The 16,128-nt window shown below is 40.8% G+C and overlaps 1 long non-coding RNA gene across 1 annotated transcript in view; it reads left to right on the forward strand.

The window, feature by feature from the left end:
* Positions 1–553: 553 nt before the first annotated feature.
* Positions 554–16,128, forward strand: part of LOC135300766 (uncharacterized) — a 55,419-nt gene continuing 39,844 nt past the window's right edge. Inside the window, exons 1-2 of the long non-coding RNA XR_010362543.1 lie at positions 554–651; positions 3,211–3,331. This is a non-coding gene — a long non-coding RNA (uncharacterized LOC135300766). The remainder of the gene's footprint in view (positions 652–3,210; positions 3,332–16,128) is intronic.

Below are 16,128 nucleotides of genomic sequence, written 5' to 3' on the forward strand. Positions count from 1 at the left end.
CATTAAAAATGGATATATTCATGTTGCATGTGCATATTCATTTTAATACAGTGCAATTTTTTATTCATACCTCCTTTTTATAGACGTTGTTCCCAGCGGTGTCTTGCACTTCTCTGAAATATCCTTGCATGTTATACCAATCTTCAAAAGAAACCCAGTAAGTGGAGAGGAAAAATAGGCTCCACTGAAGTTCCTGCTCAGTCTGGGGCAGAGCCAGGGTGGCCTCATGTAGTAATTTTGACTATACTGATTTGGCAGATATGGTGGTGTTCGAGGGTGCCAAGACAAGGGAAGAGACATGAATCTTGACTCCATGTTTCAGAAGGCTGATTTATTATATTATGATGCATATTGTATTAAAATACTATATTAAAACTATACTAAAAAGAATAGAAAGAAAACATTCATCAGAAGGCTAGAAAGAACAGGAGAGCAATGGAATGATAACAAAAGCTCATGACTCTCAGAGAGCCAGCTCACTGTGATTGGCCATTAAATAGAAGCAACCAACATGGACCAATCACCGATGCACCTGTTGCATTCCACAGCAGCAGATAGTTATTGTTTACATTTCTTTCCTGAGGCTCCTCAGCTCCTCAGGAGAAAATCCTGGCAAAAGGATTTTTCAGAAAATATCATGGCAACAAGCAGGTGAGTCCCATCCAGAAAATGGGTCTTTTTTTCATTTTAAAAGATACCAAACACCAGGAGTCTGCAATGTGGACTGTGGAAGAGGGCTTCTTCTGCCTCAGGACTGGAGTGTTAATTAGAATGAGGCTAGCACAGCAGAGAGTTGATTCTCTGTACAATATGTTTTTGCCTCTGTGGTTTGGATCTGTTTTCACATAAGAAGCTATTTATGAACCAAGCTGTCATGTTCTGTCAAGCAATTGATGACTATTCCTATTCTCTGACAGCTGCTCCTTCTTATTACACCAGTGACAGTTTGCCTCAGGATGGTTGTATCAATCTTTTTCAGTAAAAAAAATCCTGACTTTAGTTCCTTTTTCATCTTGTGGCACAAAACCCATCCCATCTTCAGGGGAAGTCCTATTTTTTAGCTGTGCTACATACATCATTAAAAACACCCTCTGCATCCTGCTTTCTTTCTATTCTGACAAAACATGAGTAGAGCTGAGGGAGCAGTTGTTTCAGCAACTCTTCTTTCCTGTACAGTGCTTCTCAAAAGGAAGTGTAACAGATCCAGTCACCACATATACCTTTTGTACAGATGATAGAGATTGGAAACATGGGCAAGGAATCCTGCTTTGCGTTCTCCAATTTAATGAAGTTCAGGAAGTTGTATGCAAATATTATTTCTTTTTTTAATAGGAGAGCTTTACATTTGTTTTCCCCTTGAAATTTTGGGATCAGACTATGGCAGAGGTACTCAATTTTAGACAAAGAGGTAAAGATGATGAAAGGTAGCATTGAAGGAAAGCATTTGCATGAGCCACTCACTGTGCCTGCCTTCTCATGGCTTCATGATCATTCCTCTTGTCACCTTCCTTTCTGTGACAGAGAATCCTTAAAGAGTTGCATGTGGAAATCAGTTCCTTGATGTGCCTTTGATAAGCTGACTTACAGAAAATGGGGGCTCAAAATCACTCAAGAACCCCTCTATTTTATTGAGGTGAGATGGTCAGAACTGGTGAAGGTAAACCCTTCCCCCTGCAAATATGTCTTCCCAGTGCTACCTGAGTTCAAAGGTCCTTTTACGAACAAGGAACAGAAAAAGGTGGAATGACCTTTGAGATAAGCTATGAAAAGCTGCATTCCTGCTCCAAAGCAAGGAAAAGCTGCAGTGCCCACCTGCCTAATTTCTGTGTGAAGGGAGAAGTTTATGACCACTAGACTTCTGCCTTTCAGACTGATCACTGGAAAGTTGAGCTGGGAAAGGAACTTTAGGGCAGTCGAAAAAAAGGAAGATGTAAACATGTACTGAGGACTGGGCCATTGCATCCCACTTCTTCCACAGAGAAAGGGAAAGGACTTGAGTTAGATCACAGAGCATCTCTCCAGCATTTGGCTTGATTTAATTCTGCATAAGTGGAAACTTACTCTTTAAATTGGATTTTTCCACATCCAGTTCTAAACATAACTTACTGCAATCATACAAGTGTGCTTCTCCTACTTCTTCAATCTTTCTTTTTCCTTTGCAAATCTACTGATACTCTTTTATAGCTTGTCTGTCAACGGAGTTGTCAATTAAGCTGTAGCAAGATAGGACAGTGGACATCAACAGGACATCAATTCTATTGATGCCTCGTGAAGACTGACATAGAACAGAGGCTAGATGGAATTAAAGAATAAAGTAGGTATTTATTAAAAGGCCTCAATGGATACACCTTGGGCAGCACAAGAGCCCAGCCAGGGCTACACCCAAGATGAACCCAAAATAGTCACAAAATGGATCATTGGTCACAACATCTCTCGCTTTTATAAGTTCGGTCCCTTAGTATGTTGGAGTTAATTGTCCAACTATAGCCTAAGCTTATGAAGTCCCATCCTTCTTATTTTTCTCTCTTCAGGCCACTGTTGTTTATGCTCTTGGGCCTGAAATGTGGATCATTTGTCCTTAGTCCCCAGCTAGAGAAGGAATTGTTTTGTCTACCTACTCTGTGAAAATAGTTTACAATCCCCTAATATGAAGTTCAGAACTACACACTATAGTACTACAGAATCTGAAAAATATAAAAGCTAAAACCTAAGGTGTCACTATCTTAAAGCAAGAATGAGAGTTTTGAATTAAGAGAACTTGCATTGCTGCAAATGCATTGCTAGTGAGACAAGAGATGCTGGCAGAGGGGGGCCCAGTAGGCTTTCAGATCTCAGTCTTATTCTCTTGGAGGTGCAGTTAGCAAAGTGTAAATATCTTCAGACTTATAAATGATTAGCAGAATTATGAAGTTAGTGAGGATCTTCAAATATCTCAGCTATGAATTAATTTTTCAGTCAGCTAGTTTCCAATTATAGGCTTCACAAGCACAATTAAAATGGGCTTTCTCATTGACTTTGATAGATTCTGTATTTCAGTTTTTGATGTGTGTATTATTTCTGTAAACACCTGTGTATTTTTACTTTTGCATTTTTAAACAACACTCAGCTTTTGCCATCATCAAGGCACTCCCAAAGACTGAATCTGCTCTAAATGTCATGTAACACATGTGGCTAGGACTTAGCTCAAACCCTATATATGATTCTTCCTAGGTTTTCCTAAGGATTCTACTAGTAAAGCAGAAACCCAGGTGTCATTTTGAAGTCAGCACAGGGTGGGAGCAAGAAATGACACTGTATTCTTGAGAGACTTGCAGACCAGAAAGCACAAAAGGTAATTTTAGTGATACTAGTCAATGTGTTAATGACTCTGAGCCAGAAACAATCTCCAGAAGTACCCTTTTGAGTGAAGTATTAGAAAACAATGAGGCCCTCATTCATGCTGGCTATTTAATGAACACTGCTAAATTAATTTTGGTAAGATTCCTTTGATAAGATTTCCCTTTTAGTCTGTTTAACATAGCTCAGAACTTTGTACAGGAAAATGGATGGAATAACAAAAATTAATGGATGTTATGTTGTTCCACATATTGATTCTATAGATGGACTGGAAGGTGCCAAGTAATCTGAGTTTTCTGTTTAGAGTTCTAACAGAACAACAATAGGATGGACAATCATCCTGCTAAAACACTTCCACAGTGTAAAGGACAAGCTGCTCAGAAGACCAGAGAGAATATTTTTTAGCAAGATCAAGATGCCAAGACTTAGCTTACTGTCCTTTTTGAAAATCCCACTTGTAAACATTGATCTCAAAGTTAATTTGTCTGGGCACAATTAAAAACTTTTTGATCCACTTGAGAGTATAAACCAGCAGAATAAAAACAGCCTTCAGTTCTCATCAAGTAAGAATATAATTTTCAATCTTAGTTGAGCCAAGTGCTGAAATTTATCCTTGGGAAAGAAGCTCCAAAAAAATGGAGATGGATGGTGAGACTTGGCATATCTGTTTCCTAAGTGTGTGAAGCATTCAAGCAGATCAGCAGGCTACCTTTTCAAAATGTTTTCTCATGTTCACAAGAGTAAAAGGGACAACAGCTGATTGCTGCCAACCCTTTTTTCCATATGTTGCTAATTTAATGACTGTAGGGGCATCCAGTTACTCCACATTTGACCTGTCTTACTCTTCCTAATAGCAACAATTCATTTTGCAGGAAGTCACGTGGGTGCAAATTAGACTACTCAAAATGTCACAGTATTACTGAGACAATATGATAAATGCACAGCAATCTCTGTCTGCATAAACACATCTGGGGTAAGTTTAAATGAGATAGCTCAGGTGCAGAGAGCATAATATGGAGTTTAGCAAATGCTAATTCACCAATTTTGACTATTTTCAGTTAGCTACAAAGCAAAACTCTCACATGCAAGGCTGGCACTGGTTTATGTCATGCGTGCCTTGGGAAGGGTAGATATATGCATAAATATTTATTTTAGTCAGGTACACATAAGTATGCTCTATAGTTTCTTATTTACTAAATAAATCTGTTTTCCTGTGGAGCTGAAAACATCTGCAAGTATTAGCTCAAGTCCATCAGGAATTGTATTTTATGGTGAAGCTGCACAGTAAGAGGAACAGACCAAGAGATAAATAGAGAGGCTGCAGACATAGTCTTTTGTTTTGGTTTCCCTTTTCTGCCCACTCCTATTCTCAGTCCTTTCATCTGAGTGTCAGCATTTTCCTCAGTGATTTTGGTTGCATTCAGCTGAAATAATCAATGCTAACCTTCGGCATTTGCTTTGACCAGAAAATTCCAAATGAGGGTGGAGGAAGGAGCATCCATTTGTTTCCTTTACTGAAAAATATTCGTTCTGATGTTGATAGTTCTCTTTCCCTGTTTGATACATGTGCTCTGGAAAACCAAACCCTTCAGGAGCTCCTCCAGAGCATTTCTAGGCAGCAGGAACTCAGGAGGTGAGTGAGTGAGTGAGTGAGTGAGTGAGTGAGTGAGTGAGTGAGTGAGTGAGTGAGTGAGTGAGTGAGTAAGTGAGGGAGTGAGTGAGGGAGTGAGTGAGTGAAACTTGAATGCATAAAAACTTAGTAAATGTGCTGCAGGGAGAAAAATCTGCTGGTTCTGTGCTGGGGACAAGGATCACACAGCAGCATTATTTAAGTGTTAAAGAAGGAAAGGTTTGTTCTTTGCAATATTAAACTGAAAGGGATTAGTAGATGGTAATGATGCCTATCTTCTAAGTTACTTTAGTGGAAATTTTCAAAATTCATGAGGATTTTTTAGACACCCAAAAATAGGCTTTTTCTTTTTCATTTCAGGCAAATGTTTTCAAGAAAGTACAAAATCTAAAAAGTTTCCCAGAATAATGATGAGTGTGTGTATAAAATACATTGCTAAGCATCTGTCTTTTTTTTTTTTTTTTTTTTTGTGTGAATACTGCTTAACACAGCAGGGGAATGTGGTCACTTGTCCCTTTGTGCTACCCTTGTAATAGAAGTGGTGCACAAGAGATTTGGCTTCTCACCAGTCACTCAGGCTCTTCCCTGGTGGATTTACCAAGAGGCAAATTTAGAAGATAGAATTTGCTGTAAATATAAAATAAATACTTATTTGATACAGATTAAAAGATTAAAGTAATTCTTACTCCCTGTAAAAATAAGACAACTATTTGCTTCTATTAATTTTTTCTATACCAGGTAACATAACTCGGCTACTCTGTATTGTCACATTGTAGATACAGGTATGTGAACTATAGAATTTTGTGGTGTGAACCTGTAGCAGAAAAGGCTTTTCAGTTATGAATATATACATATATATATACACACACATAGACATATATATACATATATACATATATATGTATAATTATATATTTTTATATATATATATATATATATCTCCATCCCTTTTTACGCAGGAACTTTTGCCTCTCCCTAGATATCTGGCCATTTTAAAGATAAAGATTAAAAGAATTATTCATTCTTTCTATCACATTTTCAAAAGATAGCTAAGAAGATTAGGGAGGTGAAAGGACATGCTCCTGAGAGGAGCAAAGAAATCTGAAATGACAAATGAAAGTACCTGCATTTTTTTTTTTTTAAGAGAAAGCCCCTTTTTTCTGTTATGCTCAAATTCCTGCTATTCCCAAGCAGGAAAAGAGCTCACCTGCTGAGCATCTCTGCAGAGCTAATGAGACACCTTGTTTGCTACACTGCCTGGCTTTTTAAGTAGAACCCATGATGGGGAACCATTTCAAAATCCTTGTGCCAAACCCTCTAGCTACAAATGGAGCACCAGGGACCAGAATTGCTGGTTCCTATGTTCAGGAATTCACAGAGGAGATCAAAGTGAACACCAAGCCTGCAGGTTACCCTGCCTTTTATTGTTTATAACTTTCAAAACAGTCATTGTCCCACCAGTGGAGAAGCACTTCAGAGTCTGTCAGGGCTGTGCTTTACACCTGACAATGTTGAGCATGCTGGGAGAAGAATTGCCAGTGATATCTTCCCTATCCAGATTCCCTCATCAGACAATCTCCCTGGTGTGCAAATGTGATTTAGGTACATTTTTCTTGTTACATTCAAATGTTTTGAGCAGTTCAAAATGGAAAGCAAATGTAAAAGAATAGAAACAATGTCATGTTTTTAGATCAAGGCTCTATTTCCATGGAATATTTTCTTAACCAGATGGGGAACATGCTGATAAAGTACAGTGACAATAGAAGCATTTGGAAATCAGGAATGCTTCAAATTCCATTCCTTTTGCTTTTGATTTAACCCTCTTTTCCACACTGTGATTTTCTTGGAAATGACTTCATTTTTGCTCACTAATAACAATGCAAAGCAAGCTGTGCTTCAAATGCTTTCCTGTTCATCAAATTCAGTTCCAGAGATATGCAAAAGAGAGAATATAAGTGCATCTAGGAATTCCTCAGCCCTTGCTTTCAGCTCTGCTTTTACATATTGACCCTCTGGAGCACATAATTTAAGTTTCATACAATTTGCCAGCTACAAGAAAGTTTTGGTCAGTTTTGGTGCTCGGCTGCTTTCCCCTGCATCCTCATACAATGTAGAGCTTGAGTTCCAGCCTTGGCTGAATGAAATTCTCCATTCTGTTGTTGTTCCATCCTGTGTTTGTTTTCTGACATTTCACCCCTGAAGTGCTTGTTTCTATGCATAGGTCCTTAAAACATTGTGTGAAGAGATACATCCAGAACTATTCTTTTCCTCCCAAAGAGTACTGAGTTCCTGTTGCCGCACATAACCAGAATCATTGCTGATTTGTGCTGACTCATAATGCAGTTCCTGTCATGGGTTAACAGATGCAGAACTGCCATTTTAATTCCCCATATACATAATTTCATGGACAGCTTTAACCGAGTTTTTCCTTTAGACTGTGGTGGAAGTTTAAATTTCAGAAATTCTCCATACAACCATATTCTGCAGTGTAATTTGCTGTATTTAATTAAATTAGTCCAATTTATTCTCCCACTGGATTGTTTGAGGGTAGGATCAGATGCAAACAGAGGAAATAGCCAGATTTTGCCATTTTCAACTGCTCTACCTTTCTAAGGTGTTTCCCTTGTGAGACTATCCCTCCTTCTCACTGTCATGAACAACACATCTGGAGGCACTGAACTGCCAGCTAGAAAAGCTCTTTGGAACTTAGTGGGGTAGTATACAAGGTCAGGTAGATTAAGAGCAGCTCTTTTTTATGTATGCCAAATCAAGCGAGGAGAAATTAATTGTTATAACAATTGATATTGTCTTCAGCCTGTGAGCTTTCAACCCTGTAAACTGCCCTCTTAGTCTTTAATTCTAGTTGCCCTTAGGGAACTTGTTTCCTGAAAGTTGAAATAGTTTTATGTGCAAAATGAAACAAGTTGAAAATGGTACACATTACATGGAAGAGTGTAACACCTCACTGCCAAAAAAACCAATCACTGCCGTCTCATTCGGTCTAATTTTACTGCAACAGGCATGAATGCAGCAAGATAGTATTCAAATATAGCTGTTCAAAAACATTTCTAGAGGGTTTGTTTTTCAACTGGACTTTTGCAAGTAGTTTTGGAAGGCCAGAATAGTTCAGCCACCATTTAGCTCCTGTTTCCCTTAAAAAAATAGCTTATTGTGATCTACTCTGTATCTGTATTTTTCCATATTAAGAACTTTTCTGGAATCAATTTCTGTTTATTATGCTTATTAGAAGCAGCATTCACATACTTAAAAATTGAGACTGCCTTTTGAATGAAGAAGTCATGTAAGAGCATGTGAGACAAATATATCAGTGCAAAATAGTTTGCTTTGTAAACTATTGCAGCAGAATAGCTGGGTTTTGCAGCAGAACAGCTGGGTTAGGAGTTTATTATCTTGCTGCTTTCTAGACCAGCAAGTGAAGTTCTGTGTAGTGTATTTGTAGAGTCAGGCAATCAAAGCCTCTTACCTTTGAGAGATGAGATTGTCTTGTGACTGAATGAAAGTGATGAAATAATTTGTAAATATATAAAACTTGAATTTGCAATGACCCGTAAGGACAGCATTTTTTACCTGTCTGTATGAGTGCACAATGGACCTCAGGTTTTATGATGACTCCATGCAGACATCCAAAGTTTTAACAGTAAATATTTGGAGTATCATAACTAAGTAAAAGTTTATTCATTTTCCTATACACAGCTTTATTTTTTTTAATGAACCTGCACAAAACTGCTTTTATCTATGTATTGTTGGTAATTGAAAATATCTAATCTTCAGTATTCACACTGATGTTTTTGGAGCTTCTGGATATCTAGTGGGATGTCCTGTTTTTAATCTTGCAATTGCAATACTATCTTTTATCTAATTTGACATTTGTATTTGATCTTTAAAGACATTACTCCTTCTGCTTTTAGGACATACACTGTTTTATTTGACCTCCCCTGGAAACGAAACCTGAAGTCTCTAAGTCTAAGCAAGATCTATAAAATGTGTTTTCCTTTTTTTGCAGCAAAGAAAGCACTTTGTTGTGATTTCCAGCATTGCCATTAGACATCTGACATCTATGAGCAATGATTAGTTTGGCTTGTCTCAGGCATTGATGTAGCATTTATATTGGCCTTGCTGAAGGCAACACTAATCACTGTATGAGTCTCCTTTGTGAATTCCTGTCAACATGGAACTTATTTATACAGTAATTCATGATGTCAGCTGTCAGTCCTGTAAAAATTCTAATTTCTAAGTAATTTACATAGCCTACTTTAGTGGCTGCTAAACAAGCTTTTCAAAGATCATACAGGAGAAACAGCTCTGCGTGTCCTGTAAGTGCACTTGGTGAAGATGTGGGGAGGGTGATGTGTGTGTATGCTGGTGAAATGGAGTTAGAAGGATTTTTAACAGTAAGGCTCAAAATCAGCTACTGGTTTCTCAGACAGCTGTGAACACTGGGCCTCTGAAATTCAGCTGGAGAAAGGTCACATTGAAGTTTCTTTGCACATGTGCTGAGCTGGGTGGAAAGGCTGTTACACCTGCCTTAACTGATGAGAGGTAACTCAGTAGAGTCCCTGCCAGAAGTCAATTTCAGAGAAATGGTCAGAATTCACAGTGAGACTTTCTGGCACAGCAGAGGCCATTAAGTTTCATGCAGAGCTTTTGTGGAAGGCCTGAGTATTTAGGACTGGCATTTGTGTTCCCTTTCACAGGTGGAGGTGCCATTTCACCAGCTGCAAAGTGAGCAGGTAGAATATATGCTCCAATGATCCCAGAAATGAGCTGTGCTTCCCAGTGCCCATGGAGGTGTCAAAAAAAAAAAAAAGACCAAGAGTGTCTGTACTTCTTCTCTTGACTTAAAAATTGGTGAAATAGATGGACAAAGGAGGTGATTCTTATGGCAAGGTGGAATGGGATATTAACACCCATGTGGCAAATGATTGGATGGGAGCTCTGTTTGGGTGCTGGTGTCCTTATCAGTGAAGATCTTGGAAATGGTGTCAGTCCCTTCCCAGAGGTGGGCAAGGCCAGTCCTGTGTAATGTATTTACCAATAACCTGCATGAGGTGATTGAATCACACTCAGTCAACAGACAACACGCAGCTGGGTGGGAGTGTTGATCTGCTGGAGGGCACGAAGCCTCTGCAGAGGGATCTGCTGGATCCATGGACTGAGTCCAATAGTCTGAGGTTCTACAAGGCCAGGTGGTGGGTCCTGCCCTTGGGTCACAGCGATGTCCAGATTCTAGAACTCTTTCTGACACAGCTGTGGGGAGAGGGTCCATGTTGTCTGTTGGTAACCCTTCAGTGTCCTCTGTAAACTGACTGGGTGTGCCCTCGATCCCCTTGTCCAGATCATCAATGAAGACATTAAACAGGACATTAAACAGGACTGAGCCCTGGGGACCCCACTGGTGCTGGTCCCACCTGGATGTGGCTCCATTCCCCACCAGCCCAGTTTTATACCCAGTGAAGCAGGGCCCACCCAGGCCATGCGCAGCCGGTGACTCCGGGAGAATGTGAGTGAGATAGTGTCAAAGGCTTTCTAAAGTCCAGGGAAACATATCCACAGCCTTTCCTTCATCCGCTGAGGGAGTCACCCTGTCACAGAAGGAGCTGGGTGGGTCAGCCAAGACCTAAACCCGTGCCTGATTGGCCTAATCCTTTGGGTGTTCTGCACAGGCCTCGTGATCATATCCAAGATGGTCTGTCCCATGACCTTCTCTGGCATGGAGGCCAGACTGACAGGCCTGTAGTTCCCCAGATCCTTCTTCTGGCCCTTCTTGTGACTGGGGGTCACATTAGCTAAACTCGAATTCTCCAGGACCTCCAAATGGTGGAAGGTGGCTCAGTGAGCACTTCATCCAGCTCCCTCAGTCCCCTTGGGTGGATCCCTTCTGGCCCTGTAGACTTGGGTGTGTCTCAGTGGTGTAGCAGTCACTGACTATTTCCCCTTGCATTATGGAGCCTTATTCGGCTCCTCCTCTCTGTTTTCCACTTTACCCAGCTGGATATCCTGAGGATAACTGGTCTCACTTAAAGACTGAAGCAGAGAAGGCATTAAGTACCTCAGCCTTTCCCTCTTTCTTTGCCACTCTGTTTCTTTCTACATTCAATAAAGGTGGAGATTTCCCTCAGTTCTCCTTTTGTTGCTGCTCTATAAAAACATTTTTTTGTTATCTTTCACAGCAGCAGCCAGATTAAGTTCTGGCAGGGCTTTGGCCCTTCTAGTTTTCTTCATGAGTAATATCACAATACACTTTTAGTCCTTCTGAATTGCCTGTCCTTTCTTCTAAAGGTGATAAACTCTCTTCTGGAGTTCTAGCCAAAAGTCTTTGTTCAACCAGCTCATCTTTTTGACTCCATGGTCCCAAGACTGGAGCTAATTCATGTCTAACCAATGCAGAGGTGAGGGTTATCTGCAGCTGTGTTGTAGCTACCACATGTGAGTGCTGCTATCCAGTGTCATTTTATCATCCTTTAAATCTCACCTATGCAGACAAAATCCAGCAAACCACAGAGGGGGATTTTTTTCAATAACTGAATAAATGTGTACTGCTCAGTGTTCAGGATGTTGGATAGGACAATGCAGACTTTGAGAGTGGAATTCCCATCGTTAAAATAAAGAGGCTTGAGACTTGAAGCTGAGATTCTGGTAAAACTGGTTGTTGTTAAAACAAAAAAAATGGCTGGGTAGCTGCATCACAGGTTGTGGGGCCAACCACAGACCAGGAATGGGCTGCTTCCAAAGCACCAGGAACTGTCTGTCGTTCCTCAGCAAGCAAAATCAAACCTCTGCAAGAGCTGGGACAACCATCTGTAAAACCGTGCTCAGGACAGGCGTCATAACAGCTGGGCCATTTTGGTTACTTACACAAAAACCAGAAGGATGTGAAGGACATGAGGAGATAACCCACCCAGGAATCTCAAAAAACCCTTTTTTAGTTCAGTTTCTGGTGTTTTCCCAAAGCTAGTAAGTTTCTGTGCTTTGAGTTTTCTGGACCTAGAAGTATCATTTGAGTTGACCATATCTTTCTTTTTCTCATTCCATTTTCATCTTCCATTTTGCTAAGAGGTTTCCATGGCAATCCTAATACTGGATTAAGGAAGTCAGGCTCTCTGGTCTGGCTGAAGCCAGCATGTACAGCTCTGCTGCGTGTGAATGACACAGGCATGCTAAAAACTATCATCAACTGGTGTCAGTTACAAAAGATTATATAATATCAGCAGACTGCGGGGTAGTAGAAAGAAAAATGCTACTTCTCTGATCCTCTGCAAACACAGTTTCATTGATTTTGTTGGAACTACACTAATTTCCACTGTTTGAGAACTCAGCCCCAACAAATTGCACTTGTTGCAGTAATTCCATGAAAAGCAACATAATTAACATTGCCTGCATTGAAAACACCACTGTTCATTGAACCAGAAAACATTAATTCAATTTCTCATTACCCTGGAACTGGAGACAATCTGAATGGCATTCTTTCTCTTTATAATAACCAATATTCATATTTGCCTGCATGGCCTCTCACTGTGACTTGTAAGCTATTTCAAACAGCTCAATGATGACAATTCTGCAGAACTATTATGCCTTGGGTGGGACTGATATTTTTCAAAAGGAGTAAATGAGTTATGATATGGCTATCAATTTCATCCGGATAGGGTAGTAAAATGCAAATAATTGTCTCATTGTGTTTAGAGGTTAATTTATTATCCCAAGCTATTTTATTGATTCAGCTTACAAAGATGTGGTTCCGGCAGTGTGTACCTTCATGCAAGGACACCCTGGATACAGCAACCACCCCCTGCACTTGTCTGGAGCCACATATCAGGGCTGGGCTGCAGAGACAATGTCTGGAGATTCAGTTTTCCTGTTCAGGGTGTGTTCTCTCATCTGAAGGAGGGATGTTTCTCTTTTTTTGTACAGAGAGCAGTTCTTCAGAAACTGAAACATAACCAGAAGTCTAAGTTCCTTAGCCAGTCTGTCTAAATGCACTGCACACCTGGTCCAGCTTCAGAAAAGCCTCAGTCAAGAAAAAGTCATATTTTGAGGTTGTAAACTATCCCTAATAATCCACAAATAGCAACAGTGCTATGTACTTAATCTAAACCAGCCAGTTCTAATTTGCCCAAGGAAATATACACACATTCTAGGGGATTAAAAATGTTTAAATACTTAAATAAATAATTTTATTTAAATGAACTATGATTTTAAAAAACTGAAAGTTTTCCAAAGTCACTGTGTGCTTGAAGTCTTTTAGCTAAAAAAACAAAACCAAACCAAAACAAAAAGCCAAACAAAAACCCACATTAATGCATAGTATTACCATCCATCTTGAGGATTACTCTCTTTCATGCCTGGTGGGGAGTGGTGGGAAAATCAGTGGTTTTGGCTTTGCTGGTGGCACTTCAGGAGGTCAAGGGAGTGCATGTTCCACCACTGTGTTTATGCCGGAAAGTTGAATCATCTCCTGCTTCCTCACAGGGTGCACCCTTCATTGGGACAGGTCACCAGGCAGTTTCTCAGCCCATAGAACTAAATATTTATTTGTGGGCAGTCTCAGTTGTCAAAGTGAGATTAAGGCTTGTCCAGCTGATGGGATCCCAGTTTTAACTTCCTACCAGTTATGAAGGGGTAAGAGGAATGGTTGGGCTGGTTTGGATTTCTTTCCAGAGCTCTAATCTAAAACAGAATCGTGTAGCTGGGGAGAGAGTAGTCAACCCAAATGATCAGACCAGCTGCTTTCCTGGAAAATATTTGAAGCCATGGCTCTACCTGCTGGAACAGTGGAAAATGACATGCACCAAGAGGCTGGCTGGAGAAACATCCTCCTTTGTATCATGTATTTCCCTTCAGGATCTACAATTTAGCTTCCATCTGTAATGGCAGAAATTTTCAGTACATTTTTGGGGTTATGTGGCATGAGACTTGAGATCTGTCTATCCCTTTCCCTGCTTGAAATTTGTGTGCTGGGCTACAAACTGGCCTTTCTCAAGAGAACTAAATGGGGATACCTGTTAATTAATACCAGGACCTGCTCTGGGTATTAATCTCTTCTGACGATTCTGGTACTGGCTGATTAAGATGAGCTTAGTCACTGGCCTATTTTCTGATGAATACTAAACTTATACAAAAAATACAAAAAAATGGGGAGGTGGCTCATGAATAACACTTTCAGGAGCATCCAGGTGAGTTAGGCACTTCTGAACACTGCATGCAGTGCCACTAAGTTTCTGTAAGGACAACAACAGCCACGAGTCAAAGTGAGCCCTTTGACGTTTATACAGTACACTGATTTTCAGCGGTTCTTTAATATTTTGTTGATTTGTTTTGATTTTGTTTGTGCATTTGTTTTTGGAAAAGCTTTGTACTTCATATCAGTCAGGTTAAATTTAGCCCTATTATAGGATGAGTTTTCTCCAGGATTTATGCTATATTTTTTATTTCTATCGCACTTCCATCTAATATTCTCCGTTCTGCTTGACAACATTAACAAGCTAATGCAATCATTTCTATTATTCTCTTTCTGTTGTACAGATCACTAGCAATATCTTCCAAAGCTGGCCAAAACAGTCAGTTATTTCACAAAGAACTGATGAGAAAATAGATGTTAAAAATATCTTCAAGTCATTTGTGTGGCTTTGTTAAAATATAGCTTGGTTCTACAAACTTACTTTCTATTCCAAATGCTTATATTTGTAGTCAACATCATTTATGAGAGTGCAAGGGATCTTTAATAGGACGCTTTTTGGTTTATGTTTCTTGAAAGAAACGAATTAATTTGCTTCTGCTCTTCCTATTTTTTTGTCTTTTGTCAAAAACACTGGAACATTACAACTGGAATGTTGAGAAAATGTTTGAAGATACAGGAAGGGGAGCATCTATGAACAAAACCATTTATAAATCCTCATTTGTGTTGTGACATATGCTTTGTGAAGAGCAGCAGGGGAATGTTGTGACAGTGTCACTGTGACAGTACCAAGCTCAACACAAGAGGAGGCAGCACCTTTGTACTCCTGGAGCCCTCTCCTGGTGTTATAGCAGTGCTTTCCTCCTGGATATTCAACAGGAATTCTACTAGGCTGAGTTGCGCTGGTCCTGGAGCTTGGCTGGACACAAGGCAGGTGTGCACTGCCAGCAGAGACATCCTGACAGTTACCTCTCATAAGAGACTGCTTCAAGAACCCAGCCACAGTTCTTTTTCCACCCAAAATGACATGAAATTGTGCCTGTAAGATACTAGAACACATACATGAGCATGCACATGTCCTTTTCTATCCACACACAAAAAATGTAGCAGTCAGTGGATTTCTGGTATCTCTCCAAGGCTGAACATGGAACAAGAACTGTCAAAGTCTACAGAATGGCTCAGGCTGGAAGAGACCACAGTGAGGCAGCTGGTTCCACCTCCCTGCTCCAGCAGGACCATCCCAGAGCACAGGATTGTGTCCAGAGGGGTCTGGGATATCCCCAGTGAGGAGACTCCACACGCTCTCTGGACAATCTGTTCAGGGCTCGCTCAGTGCCCAGGGAAGAAGTTCTGCCTCCTGTCCAGGTGGAACCTCCTGGGATCAGTCCCTGCCCGTTCCTCTGGAGCCATCGCTGGGCCCCCGGAGCAGAGCCTGGGCCTGCTCGGAGCCCTCCCTGCAGACAGGGACACCCAGGGCTGAGGGCCCCTCTCAGCTGGGGCTCCTCTGGAGGCTGGACAGCCCCAGCTCCCTCAGCCTTTCCCTGCCAGAGATGCTCCAGGCCCTAAATCATCTCTGCAGCCTCTGCTGGCCCTGCTCCAGGAGCTCCATGTCCCTGCTGTTCTGAGGAGCCCAGGACTGGACAGAGCATTGCAGATGTGCCTCACAGGGCTGGGCAGAGGGGCAGGATCACTCCTGAGCTGCTGGCACTGCTCTTCTTAATGCACCCCAGGATCCAAATGGACTTCATTTTCCAAAGCCCCAGCCCAGATTTATCCAGCCCATATGACCCATACAGCTGCTCCTCCTTATGAGATGGCAACAACCCCAAGAACTCTTCAGAGCTGCTGCTCCTGCATGTGTTGCTACTGCAACATAAAACCAGGAACTAAATCTGACGTGAAAGTGAAATGGGGCTTCATAAAAAGCTTAGAATCCCCTCTTTTATTTCTTATCCAGCTGGCTGGTGGG

The sequence above is a fragment of the Passer domesticus genome, chromosome 5 (assembly GCF_036417665.1).
Source record: "Passer domesticus isolate bPasDom1 chromosome 5, bPasDom1.hap1, whole genome shotgun sequence".
Lineage (NCBI taxonomy): Eukaryota > Metazoa > Chordata > Aves > Passeriformes > Passeridae > Passer > Passer domesticus.